Raw genomic sequence first — 20,042 nt, 5'->3', positions numbered from 1 at the left:
TGCTGTCCATGCATCTGAACGCAACGTTATGCTATTTTCTGTAGTGAGCTGCGATTTATCTCGGGCAGACCTGGATCATTTCTTATTTGCTGAAAGGTACGTTCAATCCGAAACTGTAATTCCTGAAGTGTGTTGACCTCAGAAGTGTAAACCAGACTTTTAGCACGACTCCAAATACAAAAATTTATCGGATTTAAATCCGGTGACCTAGGCGGCCACGGTATAGGCCCTCTTCTGCCTAATGAAATATATGAACGGTTAATTTTCGGACCAATGTTTATTGGAATTTTTTGCTTATTTCAGTTTGTACTTTCATCTGTAAATTATTGACAATCGCTTTTGAAACACTCCGTATAGTCTGCATGTTTTCCTTCAGAAGAACAGGGAATTGAGAAACTAAGAGATATGTGGATCTTTTCTGCCTGTTATTCTTTGAGTTCCATGAGTTCCTCAGAGTCAATGAAGTCTTTAGATAGCCTATGATAATAATGGAAAAATAATGGAATATAATTGACACAGAGATTATTCGGGGAAGACCTGCACTACAGCGATTTGTTGAAAATACTCACGATGTGTGAAAATCAAAGCTACATTCTTTAGATTAGAAGTCGACAGTACATCGATGATAGAGACTCAAGAGAATAATAATTAATTCGTCAAAGAAGTATGGCTTTTAAAGATGCGATATATGCATTGTAGTTATGCGATAACGGTTTGTTATGATGGTAGGCCCTAAGGCAAATGGATTTGAGTAGAATACTTAGGTCTTCTTGCGACACTTCGAAAGAGAGATCCTAGTTTCGTCTCCCTAAAAGTATTTTCAACTCTTGCAGCAAGAGCTTTATCGGAGGCCGTAGGTAACACGCGACTGCTCTGGACGTCAAGGTGGAGAAGAGGGTTAAGAAGCTGAAGTGCCACTTCAATTGTGTGCCGCTATGCAGTTTAACTTGTGTAGCAACAAGTGTTCATGCCACATCAACCATTTGAAGAAAAGCATTTAAGTTACGGGCTAAAGCTCAGCCAACAGTTGTCAAGTATAGATAAATAATCTATCCGCGCTTATTTGAACTAACCCATAGCAACCACATGCGAATTATAACCAAACTTTACTATTATTCATAGTAATATTAAATGTAGGAATATACAATTAGTACAGTTAGGGCCGATTGTATAAACCATTTAATCTTAGATCAGAGGTTAAATTGATCTTCGTTCTAGCTGAACTTGGAATTTTGTGTTGTATGAAGTGTAATCTGAGATTAATATGTGTTAAACTAAAGTCAACTTTGACTGAAGAAATTTCTCCGATTAAGTTAGATGATCCAAGTTCAGTTATTTCTTTTCTATTTGAAATATACGAGTGCCAGATTGTGCAGAAAGAATAACCATTATTATTAATATTAATAGATATGGTAAGTACATTTATATATTTTCAATTTCTTGCCTTAATACACAAACATTCTTATATTTTATAAGGCTTTATCGTGTTCAACAGTATCAAATAACATAATCTATAATCAATTATGTTTATAACAACCATTAATTTATTAATGGATATGATAGGTACATTCATAAATTTTCAATTAACTGTATTACTAAACGAAAATTGTCGTTTTATAAAGCTTCATTATGTTTAGCAGTATCAAACACCATACCATGATAACAATTTGGAGAATGGTCAACCTTCTTGTTATTGTCCGCCATTATTTACAATGCACAAAACAAACCAGTGTCTCCAACAGAGTGTACGGATATTCGCCAAAAAGTAGTTGGAAAATCGCTAGATTTCTCATTATCAACAAAGAAAGATTAAATTTTGTCACTATGGGGTGCTAAAAAGGTCGCTAAATCCCTATTTAAACAATATAAAAGTTAATAGAAATTGTCGTTGAAAAAGAGTTAAAGTCGCTAAATTGGCAATAATGAACAAACCTGTACAACATGGGCCGCGCATTACATACTTCACCTGTTTATGCGATGTTGCCAAATCCTTTTCACGTGAACTTGGATTGCATTTGAACCAAGGTAATTTGATCGCAGAAAAGTTTTATACAATAGAAGAAGTGTCTGAACTCAGTTCACTTTCCGATCTTCGATCAAAGTTGATCTTTAGTCAGGGAGTTTTATATTTGGAAAGTTACATTCATACTAAGTTAATACTCCAATTCCAAAATAATTGTATTTTCCAAAATTTTCATTCATCTCCGCCAAGAGTACAAATCAATCTCCAACAATCTCCACCGACACCAATATTAAAAAACACAAATGATAAAATTAATCTCCATAACTATCTGCCCCTGATGATGATTATGAATTCCAATGTTTCCAAGGGCATGTTTGTTTGTTTTGTTAATTTGCATAATATAGCACATATAGGAATCAAGTTGACAGTTACATTTTATTATTATTATTTAGAAACCGACAAAGTGCTGAATGCGTCCTTGGTCACAGCACGAAACCTGTAGCTTAGCCGGCAAAGTATTCTGCATGTGTCAAAAATAAAAAGAAGCATATTTTAACACTGACGCTCTTACTGTAGGCTGTGTCACTACCGTTGAAGGTGTAATAACTCTGCACACTTTCACTGCTTTGCAATCGGTGGTGGAGATAAGCACGTCAAGTAAAAAGAGATAAAGTGGTTGTAAAAGTACCTGTTAAATGGAATGGGTAAGCAACACTAAGTGGCTTTTGTGTTTATTAACTGCGTCTTATTGAATGAATACAAAAGAATTCGAAGGGGTGGGCTTTCAGAACAAACAGTCAAACACTACAGAACTACAGCCATTGTTAATCTGATGTAATGAAAGAGGCAGGGGATGTGGTTTTACTACAGCGGCGATCGGCATGCATCGACCCCAGCTATTGTGTGCGGCTTATGGGGGTGCAATTGTTGTCCGACGGGATGCAGAAATTAGAAAGGCCTGCACTGCGGGTTGCCGCTGGACGTTATTTATAGAATTCTTCAACACTGAACTGGATTCCGAGAATTTCTACTTAGCGTTCTAGGTGTCTAAAAAGCAATTTTTTCATGCTCTGTAGCTGCTGTTTAGCCACGATGCGACAACCGATGGAGGACCAAGGCCGACCAGCCGACTGCTGGCCGAGGTCCAAGACGTTATTTAATATCACCTAGACTCACATGGAGCGCTGGTGTTCAGTCAAAAATTGAAACCTTTCTGCGCAAGTTTACGCAGCCATATTATTAGAAACAGTAGCCAGGGGTGAATATAATTATAATAGGATGCGTAACTTATGAGTTTCCCGTGTCACACGCTAGAGGCGGTAATATAAAATTGATTTTGCTGCCATCTCTTATCTTTAGGATAACTAATTACATCTAGCAGCACACCAAGTGGCAAAAAGAATAACTAATTGAAGCGTCGGCTGGAACAACGTTATAACACAGTCTACTATATACAGTCGCGAAGCTTGAGGTGTTTTTTTGCAAATCTCGTGATAAAGCGCTCCAAGCGGTTAGCAACTAGAAACAATAGACTGTCCATGGTCGACTTTGGACTGTGTCGTATTTCTATCGAGTGTTAGCTCGTTGCGTATTTCACATTGATGCTTGTGAAATGTTCGTTATTGGTTGTAATGAAAATGTTAATGGCTAAAATATAATAATTGGAATAATAATATGGGACAAGGAGGAGACGTTTGTAGTGCAATAAATTGTAGCAACAGTAAGAGAAAGAGGCCAGAGTTATCCTTTTTCCGATTTCCGAAAGATTCAGAAAGGTTCCTGGGTTTCCACAATAATGCTGTGCAGAAACAAAACTCTTAATTTTGAAGTTCTTTGTGACTGTTTGAATACATTATATTCTTAAATTTCACAATGAAATGTTCCAATCTAACCGAAAGGACATTAGATACCGGTTAAAGTTCTGTCACTTAGGCTGCTAAATTTCCAGAGAAATAAAGGTTAGGTCTACTTTTTTTTTCAAAGGATATATTTTCAATTGCAGCTATTAATTTTGTTATTATTTTTATGTGTTATTTTACTAAAGACGTAGAAAAATTAAGTTCGTTTTAATGAACTTTACTGATCACGTTTTATTTTCAATTCTGGTGGGATTATTATTGCTTAGGCCTACTTTTTTCTTCAAAGGATATGTTTTTAATTATAGTTGTTAATTTTGTTGTTATTTTTATTTGTTGCTTTAACTAGAGACGTAGAAAAAGTCTGTTACAATAAACTGTATTGATCACGTTTTATTTCCAATTCTGGTGTGATTATTATTGCTTAACCTCATCCCACTTTGTTAACTACGTAAGCCTACACTACAACTACCGGTACACGTAAGTTACTCCATTAATTCATATTTCCATTATTATTGTTGTAAAGGGAAATGAAAATTAATATTTATTGTTTTCATAGTTAACTATCGCTATAATATTGAATGAGTGAAGCTATTATAGTAAATTTCAGTTCGTTTTGCACAAACAAAAATTATATTAACTTATTTCTTGCAGGTATCTTCGAGTTTATGGTGGAATTTAATATACTTCATTAAAATAATAAATTAACTTTATGCATTTAATATTTCAATAATGGAAGGAAGGTGTTAATTTTTCCAAAAGAACACGACAACGAAAGTATAACATATTTTGTCGTCTGCTAGGAGAGAGATCTGCGATGATAAGGCGATAGTAGCGACCCTAGTGGTGGGCAACTACCCATGTTTGCATTTTTACTACATATTGAGCTTCGCGACTGTATATAGTAGACTGTGGTTATAAGTTACATTTGGTAAAATTTACAGGAGCTGCAAAAATGCGTACGCGTACAACGTTGTTCTTATGAGGGTAGCAAACTTTTGAGTGGACAAATTTCACGTACTGCATTGATGGACAGTTGCAAGCCAAGGATTATAGCAAAGTAATATGACATACAACATTATTACACGGAAACACGCTGAATGAAAAGTTTGTAACTTACAACGTTGTTCCAGCCGACGCTTCAATTACTCGAATCCAGCAGCGCAACTGATGTCGAAAAGTTGAACTATATGCAGAAAATATTTCCTTCACTCTCCCCATTCTCAAACCCACCAATTTAAAATAAAGCATTTAATTTTTTTAATTTTTGTTCCTTATATCATCTTCCACTGAAAATTCTTATTGAAGCCAATAGAAAGATGAAAGAGACGGTCTATTTTACACTACCCTCTAACATAACTAATTAAAATAGAACCAAACAGAGACAGAAAAGAAAACAAAAGATTATGTAACTGAAATTGTATTCCTTGAGTATTTATTGTACCGTGCATTGGAAAAGTCTACAAAAACTATTTAGATACATTAGTTGAAATTATTATATCAATACCTACTGCTTTACAATACAATAAACAACATTATTTTTACAAGGTCCATAAACATTACTGTTTAACATACTGTTTATACACACGTAGGGGAGAGTCGGTAGTATCGGACATCGGGTAATATCGGACAGTGAGTTTCTTTCATCTACCACACGATAATAGTACCTGATTGACATGGTTACGTTTCTGTGATGTCGCATAGAGAAACGTAACCATGTCATTCAGGTACTACCATATGGTGGTAGATGAAAGAAACGCACTGTCCGATACTACCCGATGTCCGATACTACCCGACTCTCCCCTACTACTTTGCAAGTTTCTGGCTGCCATCTTATCTTCTCAACCAACGTCTCTAACGGATAAGTAAAGAACTCTGGGTGACCTACCCATCACATAGGCCTAGTTATAATGTTCACCACTTATGACGTAGGGCACTCGTCATATTTGGTCCCCAAGGCGTAAGATGGTGCTGACCGCAGTTTCGTATCCTAATACATATTCATCCATGCAGTAGCGTAATACACATGGCTAGCCCACACTGTTGATGAACATTTTTTCTCTGTTGATCAACAAAATTTCTTTAACTTTGTGAATGAAACTTTTCATTATGTTTATTAACATCTGTCACTGCGCATATAGGCCTACATAAATCTGGGCGAAACACTCGTTTCGAATTTAACCACACAAATATTGTAGTTGTGTATGAGTCAATTTAAAATGCATGGAATTAGCCTATATTATTGTGAAACTAAATATGTTTTTTTAATAATAAAAGTCATGTTTTCTTACCCTTACTGATTCTCTGAGATTCCCGTATAAAGCTTCACATAACTTTTGGCACAGTAACTGAAGTAACTTGCTTTGATGCGCTAGTTAAATACATGACAAAGGTATAGAAGTAACAGTTACCAAGAATCCTAGGGTAAGAGCTAATAGGCTATGTCTTTCACTAACATGGCTTTTCCACCGTTTGTGTTTTTCTTAACAATTTCTGAACTAGTTACACAGAATAATTTAAAATCGTTTGGAGACATTCTTAAAAAGCTTCGAAAGCCCGTACTACCATTGCTATAGCTATTAAGAATTCAGACGATTTTCCCAGACTTAATTCTGGGTGCCTTTTCAGAATGTGTCTTTGCCACACTTTTCGTCTACGCATTTTACTGACACCATTAGAGTAGTTAAAATTATAAATGCAGCAACAGTATTGTCTTCTTCTTTAGCCATATTTTAGCTTATTTAACATGCGATCCTCATGTGGACAGAATGTTAGAGAAGTTCTGTTGAAGTTGATTATCTTTGTTAATTGAAGTTTTTTTTATCAACATTGTTAATAAAAGTTGTTCAAATTCAATGTGGACTCAACTATACACGAAAGTCTCATGCTTGTGTTTTGCAAGGTGATTTAAGTTTAGTTTTTAGGTTTTTATGTTACCTGTTATTTGGAATGAATGAGGCATTTTTTGTAATTGATAGCATTCCCTTTATTAATTAAGAAATAACTCACAAGTTCAATGCAAATTGGCTACCTTTGGCTTTTATATTTTTCCACATTATTTATGTCCTGTCATCTATAAGACCGGTAATTTACGCTAATATTATAATTTTCGATTCTCTAAAACCTTACAAGAGGCCTATAGTCATTATATGTTTGTATTGTGATTGGAAAGTAATGTACGTTAATATTTTTCATTCTCTGAAACCTAATAATGTACTGATTATCATAAAATTATACGTTATATAATGTGTATCATATAGGCCTGTGAATGGCTGTATATGCGTTTTTATTTGATGCTATGACGCGTCAATAAAAATTTGAATATGTTTATTTCACCCTAATACTACGTTAAGCATCGAAAATGGTCATAATTTGTCAAGTTATGATCATCGTATTATGTTTAAATTACGTGATTAACGTACTGCTATTGTGTGTTAGCGTTTTATTAACATGTGGGCGAGCGCCGCGTTCAGTTTTTCCCGGTGTCCTCGTTCTGTGCATCCAAGACTGTTGGGGCTTGGTCAACAGATTGAACGACCACCCAACCAGTACAGGGCTAACGTGTAGTCAGCTGTTACATTAGCTGGCATATGAAACTGGATTTCACTGCTCATTATAGCTTCTCAAATTCATTACAATCACAGGTAGGCACAAGCCGAAATTTCATGAGAATATTTCTTCCTCCACGAAGACTCGAACCAGCGTTCATTCTGTATCGCTAGTTCAAGATATGATGTCTTAAACCACGCAACTACAGAACGGAAACAAACTTGCCATTAAAGTACCAAGATTTAGGCCCGGTTTCTTCAATCTTTGTTAAAATACACCTAACATAGCGTTAATTAACTCTAAGTTAAAAGTACACTATCTACCAAAACGTAATTGGGCACTGTTTTTGCCCCTTTAGAACCTCGTGGTACCATCTATTATTGCTATAACAGCAGTCACCCTGTCAGCATGTTCTCCACTAGTTTGTGTAGGATATCCACTGGAATGCGTCGCCATTCCTCTTGCAACATGGCACTCAGTTGGACAATAGAAGTTGGCCGCATCTCCTGAGACCTCAATCGCCGGTCCAATTTTTCCCCAAAGGTGCTCAATGGGATTGAGATCAGGACTCTGTGTAGGCCATTCCAACTGTGGAACATTATTGTCTGCATACCACTGCATAGTAGCCGCCGAAACATGGGACCAACTTCCATTGTCCAACAGAGTGCCATGTTGCAAGAGGAATGGCGACGCATTCCAGTGGATATCCTACACAAACTAGTGGAGAACATGGGTGACAGGGTGGCAGCTGTTATAGCAAAAAAAGGTGGTACCACGAGGTTCTAAAGTAGCAAAAAACAATGCCCAATTACTTTTTGGTAGATAGTGTATAAATTACAGTTAAAAATATTGCGTTTCTTCAGCTTTACATTTCACATTTTAACATTCTGTTTGTTAACACTCTGTCAGGACCAGAGATTCTAGACTTTAACCATAACCTATAACCAAGTATAGGCTCAATTCTGTTTTCTGAACCCTGACAAGTGCGATTCTCGCTTGTTTCCGTTGTTTGATTCAGAGAGGATAGAAGTCTATTCTCTTAGGTTTTATTTATTCTTCTTTCCATCGCCTGTATCACAATAACGTGGAGCGGCATATTGCCGTATTGATATTGCTGTTTTGAAATGGAAAACAATGGAACAAAAACAAATCGTGTGACTAATTTCTCTTCGTTCGAGAGAAGCCTTCTGATGAAAATAATTTCGCAGTATAAAACAATTATTGAGAATAAACAAACGGATCTACGTTGAAAGCGAAAAGTGAGACATGGCAGAAAATAGCCTATACCTTTGTATGAACTTCTGGTCTGTCAAATCACTGAAATCGTCCGCTCTGTTTAGGTATTCATGGATATCATTTTCTAAATAATCCAGATATATAAGTTCAGCATCTAACACACCAGCCATATTGAATACTTCTATGCTAACAGAGAGTTAAATGATTTAACTGCATGAAATTGAGCAGTTAAAATGGGTTTGAACAGCCTGTCAGTACTAACAGTAGTTAAGAAATGCTTCAACTGTTAAGCTTACAGTTAAAATGGAATAACACACTGTTATAATTTAACAAAGGTTGAAGAAACCGGGCCATAGGTTGTTTAAATGTTTTCACTTCTGTCAAATTCTAAATACTTTGTCTTTCAGTTACTTGAAGATGAAATTAAAATACTTTCCCGATTTTCACTGAACTTATTTCAGTTACTGTCCAAGTATGAGTTTTATTCGGTACGATTATTTAACAATCGAGAAGATAATGCTCTTAAGTTTGAGAGAGATAGCAAAAATTGATTGATCGGTTGCTTGCCAGTACCTCAGTCATGATTGGTTAACATCTTTCTTAACTCTACTAATCTTGCTGTTGAAGGCATCTAGGCCTATAATGCAAAATTTGTTACTTCTGATGGTAAGATTTAGGCCTAAATGCCATTGACTCACCAATAATAATTTGACATATCGCAGTCTACCAACCTTATTTCTCTTCCGAAAGAAACCATTCTAATATTGTTATCGCTCTTAAAAATTCTGCTTGCTCTACCGCGTTTGAATTCGCCAATTTCGAATAAGATTACAATCATAGCTACACTTTATAGAGTAGAAATGATAACTGTGCATATTGAAGGAGAATTTAGGGGAAGAGTTGAGGAGAAAGCAGTCGTGATTTACTTGAAGTAAATACCATGTCAAATTGTTGCAGCGACAGAGAATACAAAAAGAACCTGTTAGACGAATTTGATGATTGATTTATACCTGTACAATTCGACTTACGGTGACGAAATGATCAGTCTTTTTGTCTTTGTTGTCTCATCATCATCATCAAAATCACCACAAGCAACATTTTTATTTCAATACTGATCGTGACATTAAATTGATGATGTGTAGGCTTCATGGTATTATGTAACGATATAACCAATCCCGAAGTCTTTGTTCAGATCCTGTCAATTTATTCTACTTAATTGGGATAAGATTGTACCACATGTGTGAAGAAATCTGAGCCCCAGTGAAGGTGTAAAGAGAAATTTGAGATCTTGAAGAACATAAACAAATTATCTTCACAATCCAGCTGAAGACTACTTAATATTTGTCAACACGACCGGGTATCAATCTGCCAGTAACAAGCGGTACACAGTACGTTCACTTCTGACGGCTTCAAAATATATAAACAAGGATATTGTGTGACGAAAACCCTGTGGCATAACCGCGTCACACGATAGCATCAGTCTCAATGAGCGCGTACAAATCCCACGTATGACTTAACAAAGAGCTGGGAGGTCATATCAAAGTCCTTCAGCCTCCAGTGGTGACTGGACCGAAGAGACGATACCATCGACACTGGAGCTGGTCACGCTTAATTTCACTGACACGGCAATAAAATGTCGCGGTAATTAGTCATGCATTCAAATTGGGAGGACCAACCTACATCGTGTCCGTTTATCAAGTCTCAAGACATCACTCCGTCCACCTCATCGATCAGAACCGATCGACGTACATGTCAAATTCAGCTACAGAGTGTTTTCCTCAAAGTCTTATGTAGGCAGTCACATAGAACAGATAGAATCCAAACACACTCTATCATGAAGCAGATTTCGTAATTCTCAGGATGCAAATCTTGCATAAGTTTTGTTTAGAGCAGTGGTTCGCAAACTTTTTAAAGACGAGACCCAATTTTGGGCTAGACTTATGTTTTCAATCCCCCACTACCGTAACGGTACTTAATCCTATTTGAAAAATATAAATCCCAGTAAAATCTAAAATAAGGTAATTTTACTCAAAACCAGTGAAAGTCACCCAAAGAACGATCAAAATAAAAGAATATGGTATAGTAATGATACAAATGACGGAATATCATAGTAGCCTCATTGTTGAACTAAAGAGAGAATGCCAAAATGCCAAAATTGTCTACACTTTTTTACATTGAGAAGCACTTGTAGCAAGATCATTACTATTTGAAAGGTATTTGTTTCCAAATCTGTCGTTAATATGGTAAATTCTATCAACTTTTCGAAGGCGCGACCCACTTTTGGGCTAGACTTACGTTTGCAATCTCCCACTACCATAACGCACTTAATTCTATTTGGAAAATATACATTTCTGTAAAATCGAAAATAAGGCAATTTTACTCAAAGCCAGAGCAAGTCACTCAAAGAAAGGTCATAATAAAAGAATATGGTGTAGTAACAACTAGAGGGCGGAAAAATGTGCGTTACCACGCGATACAGATTAGTTTGGTCTGAAGTATGGATAACGTCACAGGTACAAGCGCAATAACATAAATGCACTACGAGAGGGCGGCAGTACAAGTAGGAACCAACAAATGGCCTTCAGTGTCAACTTCTAGTCGTATGGGAAAGAAAGCCAGGTGTTTACAGAATTGTTTATTGCCTTTGTGCAGGTGATATATTGTGTAAAAGTGATTTAAAATACCTAAGTCGAAGGATTTGGAATTAAACAGTCTAACAAACAAGGGGAAAATATTTTCTGTGCCGTGCGCAAATGTGAAATTAAAATACGTAGGATATATTACATAGAACTGCAAGAAACATACCGAAAACGTACAAAGACCTACGACATCAAATAATGAAAACATATGCGATCTGAATTTAATGTGGATTTATGTAGCATGATGGTTTCTGCAAATATTTTGATAATCCACATTTTTAGAGGTGAAAAGGTGAAAGAAAAATTCCACAAATTCCGCAAAAAAATACCGGTTATACACGTATGTGTAACTTTTTGAGCGGAGGGGAAAACGACATATTACGGCTCTTTTTTCATTTGCATCTCTAACATCTTGTGACACGGAAAGAAGCTTTTCGATGTTGGAAAATTGTTTGAGTGAGAGACGTCGAACTTTCTCTTTCGATAATTTACGAATGTATATCGTGGTTCAGCGTAATGCATCCTTTAATCATCAGGCGGTGGCAGTTAACATTTCAGGTAAGTTTTTAAATCATCACAACTATGTTACAACTTCATTCCAGTATTTATAGATCGATTGAATGGAGTGATGAGGTTCTCATTATCAGACTGTACTCTCTTGCCGCTGTTTACGTGACTGAATGACAACAGTGTAGTCCGTTGACACTGAACTTAAGGCATAACGCACATCTTTCCGCCCTTTAGTAATAACACAAATGACGAGACATCGCTGTGACCTCATTGTTGAACAACAAGAGAGAATGCCAAAATGTCAAATGTCTACACTTTTTACATTGAGAAGTACTTGTAGCAAGATCGTTGCTGTTTGAATTGGATTTGTTTTAAAATCTGTCATTAATGTGATAAATTCTACCAAAGAAATAACGTTGCAAACTCGTATTTTCAGATAAATTTGTGAAGACATGTGTTCGCTGTATGAAAAATATTCTTTATCACAAGCAAGTAAGATAACTGTTCTGGGGTAACGTTTTTAAAAAGTTTTCCACTTGAAAACATAACTTTTTACGTACTGGTACCCGTAAGGCAAGAAATCGGAGTATACAGTATAAATCTATTTTCCAGTTATTTTTGGCTTCTTAGACTGTTGATATTTTTAAGCACTGTGAAATCCGTTTCTTTCAGAAAGCGCTCCTTCAGATTGTGAAGGAGTGCTTTCTGAAAGAAACCGATTTCACAGGTCGATTTATTGCTACAGAAATAGGAGGAATCCGTTTCAAACAGAATTTATTCTGCGGATGAACTGAGCTCGTTTTGATTCAACACTCCTCGATGTAATGATTACGAATTTATACGCGATTTATGAACGAGCTATTCACTGTATACGTATAAGACAGTTAAGCGTCTATATATGAATTTTTATTAGTAAGACTATTAGTAAAAAAGGTTCATATAATGTCGTTAGGAAAACTTTTATCACGTCTGACCACAGTATAAGAAGAATATGTTCTCTATAATGTGGTCTGGCGAGGAAAAGGGACTGAAATATTTGTTATGTGTGGCTCGGAAAGGGTTCGACCATGTAGGCCTAATAATAAGTCCTACGTTACAAGCAGGACCCAGTCCTTCACTCTGGGTCTAGTGGCGTGGGCGGATGTGTGATGCTGTTTTGAGTTGAGCGTTCTTCTCTTCTTCTCCCTGTTTTGAACAAAATAATAACGCCGTGTAACCATGGCAGGTGAAAGCCTCTTCTTTCTTGCTGAAGACAGAACCCTTCTGTTTTCCTTACATGAAAAGAAAGGGGAACAGTATCGCTTTTTAGCGAAGGCCACCTCAATTATGAGCAAATCTCGAATGCTTCTTTCATGTGACCGCCGCACCGCTGTCTCTTGGACAAATCTCTGCTTCGATCTCCCCCGCGCCACGCTGCAAGCAGGTTAGGAGGGTTTGTGACGCGGTGTCAAGTGGCCGGGAAGATGGATAAAAACGGAATCGTGGTTGACCTACAAACTACTCAACGGGCCCACAGTCCAAGAACTGACGAGAAATAACGATACATTTGCTTGCACTTTACTCTACCTTTCGTTTTTCTTTCTTTCTCATTGTTACGGAGTGTAAAAGAAAACATTGTGACATTGAAAAAAATTGATTTCGAGAATTTTCACTGAAATACAGGTTTGAAGGGGGTCATTTCAGTTTTTGTTTTGGGGGAGGGGACTGTTTTTTTTTTTTTTAGAGAATACCTTATAAGCCAAGGTATTCAATCTTTTTTTGCTAGCGTACCCCTAAAATTTCTAACAATTCTTGTTAACAATAATAGCTGTTTCAGGTTTCTCAATGTTTAATGATTATATTTATCACAGATAAATATCTAAATTATTTCATTATTATTATTATTATTATTATTATTATTATTATTATTATTATTATTATTATAACTATTTCTTACCAATGTTTATTATTGTCACACTAACATTACTTATCCAACTTTCATTATTTACTTTCCTGTTGTTTTATGGTCTAGATATTAATGTAATAACTATGTAAGCAATTGTATTCAATTAGAATTAGAGTCTGGCAGGGCGGAAGAGAAGGCCTACTGGCCTTAGCTCTGCCAGATTAAATAAATAAATTATTATTATAAAAAAAATATAATTTTCTCTTCGTACCCCGAAGCTGCATTGGAATTATATAAGCAATAACAGAAGACTATGATTGGTGGTGTTGTATGCAAAATAAATTATTATTAGCCTATTATTATTATTATTATTATTATTATTATTATTATTATTATTATTATTATGCATAGCTACAGTAGTTATTGATGCAATTACAACAGCAGTGAATTATATAAAATACTATATCACTGAAGCAAGAAAAAACAAGAGTTGATATTGTAAAAGAAAATATTATGTGAACTGCAGTAATTATCTATTAATCCGAGGCACGACAGCCCATGAAGGACCATGACCGACCAGCCGGCTACTGACCTCACGTCCACATGCCGAAACAGAGGTGAACGATCATCTAGCCAGAATGGTGGTATCGTGTGGTTATCACGACGATCCCCCCAGCCGTTATAGTACAGTAGTTGGCTTTCGTAACCGAAAGAATAATAAACTTATTTACTTATACCTTTTAAGGAACCCGGAGGTTCATTGCCACCCTCATAATATAAGCCCACCATCGGTCCCTATCCTGAGCAAGATTAATCCAGTCCCTATCATCATTTTAATATTATCCTCTCATCTACGTCTCGGCCTCCCCAAGGATCTTATTCCCTCCGGCCTCCCAACTAACACTCTATATGCATTTCTGGATTCGCTCATACGTGCTACATTCCATCTCAAAGGTCTGGATTTAATGTTCCTAATTATGTCCGGTGAAGAATAAAATGCGTGCAGTTCTGCGTTGTGTAACTTTTTCCATTCTCCTGTAACATCATCTCTCTTAACCCCAAATATTTTCCTAAGCTATTCTCAAATACCCTTAACCTCTGTTCCTCTCTCAAAGCGAGAGTTCAAGTTTCACAACCATATAGAGCAACTGGTAATATAATTGTTTTATAAATTCTAACTTTCAGATTTTTTGAGAGCAGACTGGATGATAAAAGCTTCTCAACCGAGTAATAACACGCATTTCCCATATTTATTCTGCGTTTAATAATAATAATAATAATAATAATAATAATAATAATAATAATAATAATAATAATAATAATAATAATGGTAATAATAGTAATAATAATAATGATGATGATAATAATAATAATAATAATAATAATAATAATAATAATAATAATAATAATATTCATTTTCATAGTTTTCTGCCCAAGGACAGATCTTTCACTACAAATCCAGCGTTAATAATAATAATAATAATAATAATAATAATAATAATAATAATAATAATAATAATTTCTTCTCCACATTAGGCCTGTCATTTCTCCGGACGCACGGCAGCCTTAGGCTTATTGTGCTACGTAATAAGAAGCATAATAATCTTTATCTTTCATGGACTCAGCCCTTTGACGCATTCTATCTTCCCACAATATAAACATTCTCCATTAGGACCTTTAAAATTTTATTTGTGTAATTTAAATTGTATTCATCGTGCACCTGACTGATTATAATTATCAATTAAATTAGCTAAGTACAATAGGTTACATTGTACAGAATGTTCCGTTAGAAACGCGACTGGACCTCGCAGCCTTCTCGGCCATTGCATGCTATAGCGCAACTCTCTTTCACTGATAACTCGAATCCAGTCGCAGTCCTAACGGAATATTCTGTAGGCCTACAGTAGAATTAGTTACTGATTTTATATCTACACTGTGATCTTACTCTGTAATCCATTCCTAGCCAGCTAGTTAGACAACAAAATAACTGATTGGTTTATTAACTAACTAAAGTACTGACGAAATGATTAACTAACCAATTACGTACTAACTACTTCACTGACTGGTTAACTAACTAATTGGGTTAGTAACTGACTGACTGGCTGAATGATGAACTAATTCACTGTCTAACCAAGAAACAAACCAACTGAACTACTTAACATCTCACAAACTAAGGCACTTTCGTGTTTGTGCCTTTCATGTTGGCCATCGACTTCACTTTTCGCCCTTTTATGGAGAAGTTAGGAAACTTGAAAGAAGCTGGCATGTTATCGGATGCTTTGTTTGGCGATCAATTAGCACGGGAGGACCGGTTTGATTGGCAACGTGTCGAAGCAGAGCGCAGGTGCGGAAGGAACTGGATGCAGGCTGCAAGATGGATCACCGCTCCATATCGTGCCTCCACATCTGCAGGGCCCCGCCTGCATTCCCTTTGGGTGGTCTCTGCATTCTCGTTGCTGACAGTCTGTCATCGGGCCGCAATTGTAACGTGCCGTGGTGAGATTGATATCAATTATGCAGGAAATCTGATCCTTATAATTTGAACACAACGGTTTTGAAGTTATGCACGTTTCCAATACTGCACTCATGTCATATTGTGCTCGCTGTGAGTTGGACAGGCTGCACTGAAGTTACGTAACGTCGGTCCATAGGGATTCTGATTATTATGAGAGACGATGATCACTTAACGACGCGAAAATGAAGCTGAGGAAGTTGTGCCTTGTGGCGCAGCATTTGCTTATGTTCTAATGGGTTATGTTCATTTTTTGGTCTTTTCATATCAGAGTGCTTTAAGTCATTTTCGTGTGACTGTGAATCTAGGTCAGGAAATGAGATAGGTCTAAGTGTTATGTGGCGCAGGGTACCGAAACGCCTTAAGTTACGAACGCACTGACTGCTGTGTTGCATAGATCGAGGGGTATAGGAGGTTGAGAGTGCAGTTACTGCTTGCCTTAACATGTAAACATTCAGTCACAGTAGGACACAAAATAAATGTTCACGTTTACAAATATAATACATAGGCCTACAGTGCGTTTCTAGTACAAAAATAATTGCCTAACATTACATGTTTCAATTTACATTACACTATACCAGTCTTACTAATAAACAGTGTATAGCTTTTACACGAGACTTATGCAGAGTTGAGACGGAAAACTTTACTAATAAACCATGCATAAGCAATGGATGTATAAACAGACTGTAACTATACAGTGGGAATTGCTTTGCAATAGTTATATACACGAAATCCATTGTTTAAGCGTTGTATATAGAGAAAAAATGGCCGCTCCTCTAACAGCTGTTCGTATCGATTGTCATTTTATGATGATGGTTGCCTGTTAACCACAGAAGAACAAACCAAACAGCACAGAATAATTAGAATAATATTGGTGTAGCTTGTATTCTTTGACCAAAATATAGTGTGGTAATCGATTACAACCAGTTGTACTATCGATACTTAACACGCCACACTAGAGCGCTCTACCGGATGCAATGGAGAACCTCAGATATTCTATTACCTTTCGTAACGAATGACGAAACTATGACGTAGCTGTGTAACAGTTATTCTGTTATTACACGACGTATGTAGTGATTATTAGTAAGGAATTTACACACGACTTATAAACGAGCTAGCTACTCATTGTATAAGCATAAGATAGTTAAACGTCTGTATATAGAGTTTTTATTAGTAAGACCGTACAAGTGTCCACACCTGTGGAGTAACGGTTAGCACGTCTAGCCGCGGAACCATGTGGCCCGGTTTCGATTCCCGGTCGGGGCAAGTTACCTGGTTGAGGTTTTTTCCGGGGTTTTCCCTCAACCCAATGTGAGCAAATGCAGAGTAACTTTCGGTGTTGGACCACGGACTCATTTAACCGGCATTATCATCTTCATCTCATTCAAGCGCTAAATAACCAAAGCTGTTGATAAAGCGTCGTAAAACAACCTACTAAAACAAGCGTACAAGTTTTAACAATATAAAATAGAAAAATATACAGTATTTACATAAAATACATATCTTCACAATTCAATACACCTAATTACAAGGTACGAATACATTCGCAACATAGGCTATCAACCATGCTGGCAATAGGCCACGAGTCACCGCTGTTTTCTCGCATCACGTCATAATAATGTCTATGTAGCTGGTTCACGGAACCGAATTTCGATACCTACAGTAGCTCCCCAAATTCATCACGATGCTCGGTGGGCATGTGTCCCGTGTAGGCCCTAATGGCCGAAATTTCACGAGAAAATTTCTTTTCTGTGAGGATTCGAACCAACGCTCATTCCGTAACTCTAGTCCAAGGCGTGACGACTTAAGACTACGACACTACGGTGCGGGACGTACGATGCTGTTCGGGCTTTGAAATATATTTAGCTTGAGTCTGGGCTTCTTATTTTCGTTAAATTTATATCGCCCATTGATATAAAATAATCTTTGTATTTATCGACTGCAAAAGTAAAGCAATAAATTCTGAACTCCATTTATGGATTTTAACAAAAAGTTGCCACATACCGAGGACGAATGAAGGTTGAAAGTAGAAGAGAGAGGAAGAGGAATTGAAGCAAATAACGCGTAGCTCATCTTTCACTTGTTCCAGCAGCTCTGTGTTCACACCTCAGCGGATTCTTTGCGTCAGGAACCTGCAATAGGAAGAAATGAAGTAATTAAGCTACTGTTGAAAGGAAGACTCGATTTTTCTTAATTTCTATTGCTCAATGCCGCATGATAGCGCCCGACAGGCACCCACCAGCTACTGTCTGCGGACTGAAAGGAATCGGCACGCTCAAAGAAGCCAGCGTGTATACACTTGTTATTAATGCTATTGGCCACAGAGGATGAAAAATGAATATGATCCCGCCCGCACAAAGACCTGCGTGCAAGAGCTACCGGCACTTCGTTAAGGCTCTTCACCTCACTGTTAGAGTCGCTTCCAAGCCTCATGCGAACCACACTAAAATTACAGCAAAACTGTCATTACTGTATTTAAAAAAATCATAGTAATCGTCATTATCATTATATTGTTTAAACAGTATATGATTTTATTTTGTGAATAAAATAAACATTATTTTTTATGGATCGGTCTTTACTCTTTCGATAAATGCATAATAATAATAATAATAATAATAATAATAATAATAATAATAATAATAATAATAATAATAATAATAATAATAATAATAATAATATTTTATTTTATTTTCGCTGGCAGAGTTAAGGCCATAAGGCCTTCTCTTCCACTCAACCAGCCTTAATCAATACAATACATATATTATTTAAATTACGAATATTTACACTACACTTAAAAGGTTCTCCAGCAATATTCTTCAGTTAAGTTTTAACGACTAGTAGACTACATATTTATTTAAATTTAGATAAACCTATAAGGTAAAGTAGTAACTTAATTTATGAACTAATTTAATTCAATCAATTATAAATAATTTGAGATTTGAGATAGCTAGTAAAATGATGAAAATTAATTTAATATAAGCTTACTAGAACTATGTTAAAGGGAGAAAAAAAATATACTTGTAAATCTAAAATATATTTCTATAATGAGAATATTAATGTAATTGCCATTAGAGGTTTTGTAAATCTACTTAGAGAAATTAATGATAATAATAAAAAAGTGGACAGATATTAGTTTCATTATATGTAATAAATATCAATCAGCAATTAATTTGTTAAGTAAGAATTTATGTAATTTTGACCTAAATGAAGTTATTGTCCAACAACCCCTTACATCACTCGGTAGCGAGTTCCATAGGCATTGAGCTAGGCCTATTAGTCTCGAAAGACGGAGTTGTGTCAGTGTTATGTGAAAATCTGTCCGTTTCTTCTCAGTGACCCTCCAAAAATAATGTTAAACAACGTTAAAATATTCTAATTTTCAAGCGTGCATAAAAATTCGCAAGAGCAAGTTAAATTTCTTCTCTCCAAAGAAGAGATATTTCAACCATTCTTTTATAAGGGACACATCTGAGTAAAGAATTAAAAATAAGTATTTATATAATTATATGACATAAATATTGAACAAGTATCACAATTTAAGTATTTGGGATGTACTGTCTCTCACCAATACGAAATAGGTTTAAATGAAAAAATCAACAAGTTTAACTACATTACAGGAACATTAAGAGAACACTCAAACATAAAGCAGGCAAAGATGTAGAAAATTAGTGAGATCGGAAAATGAAAGGTACACATGAAACAGACATAATAACGAGCATATTGGACAATGGTGTAATAAGTTTTAGTATCAAGTATTATTAGAAACAGTGTGTGTTCGATATAGTCTAAGTGATCTGAAAATCAAGAACAGAGTGATAAAAGTGTCAATTCTGAATGAACTAGAGAAGTGTAATAGGAAGTTAAGTATAACGAGAGAGATAATTGAAAATAC

General features: G+C 36.0%; 1 long non-coding RNA gene across 1 annotated transcript in view; it reads right to left on the bottom strand.

Annotated features, from left to right (window-relative positions):
* The window catches only part of LOC138697820 (uncharacterized), a 174,981-nt gene that overhangs the window by 60,932 nt on the left and 94,007 nt on the right, over positions 1–20,042 (bottom strand). The window contains exon 2 of the long non-coding RNA XR_011331619.1: positions 18,155–18,282. This is a non-coding gene — a long non-coding RNA (uncharacterized lncRNA). The remainder of the gene's footprint in view (positions 1–18,154; positions 18,283–20,042) is intronic.

The sequence above is a fragment of the Periplaneta americana genome, chromosome 4 (genome assembly GCF_040183065.1).
Source record: "Periplaneta americana isolate PAMFEO1 chromosome 4, P.americana_PAMFEO1_priV1, whole genome shotgun sequence".
Lineage (NCBI taxonomy): Eukaryota > Metazoa > Arthropoda > Insecta > Blattodea > Blattidae > Periplaneta > Periplaneta americana.
This window is presented reverse-complemented; position numbering and strand designations above follow the sequence as displayed.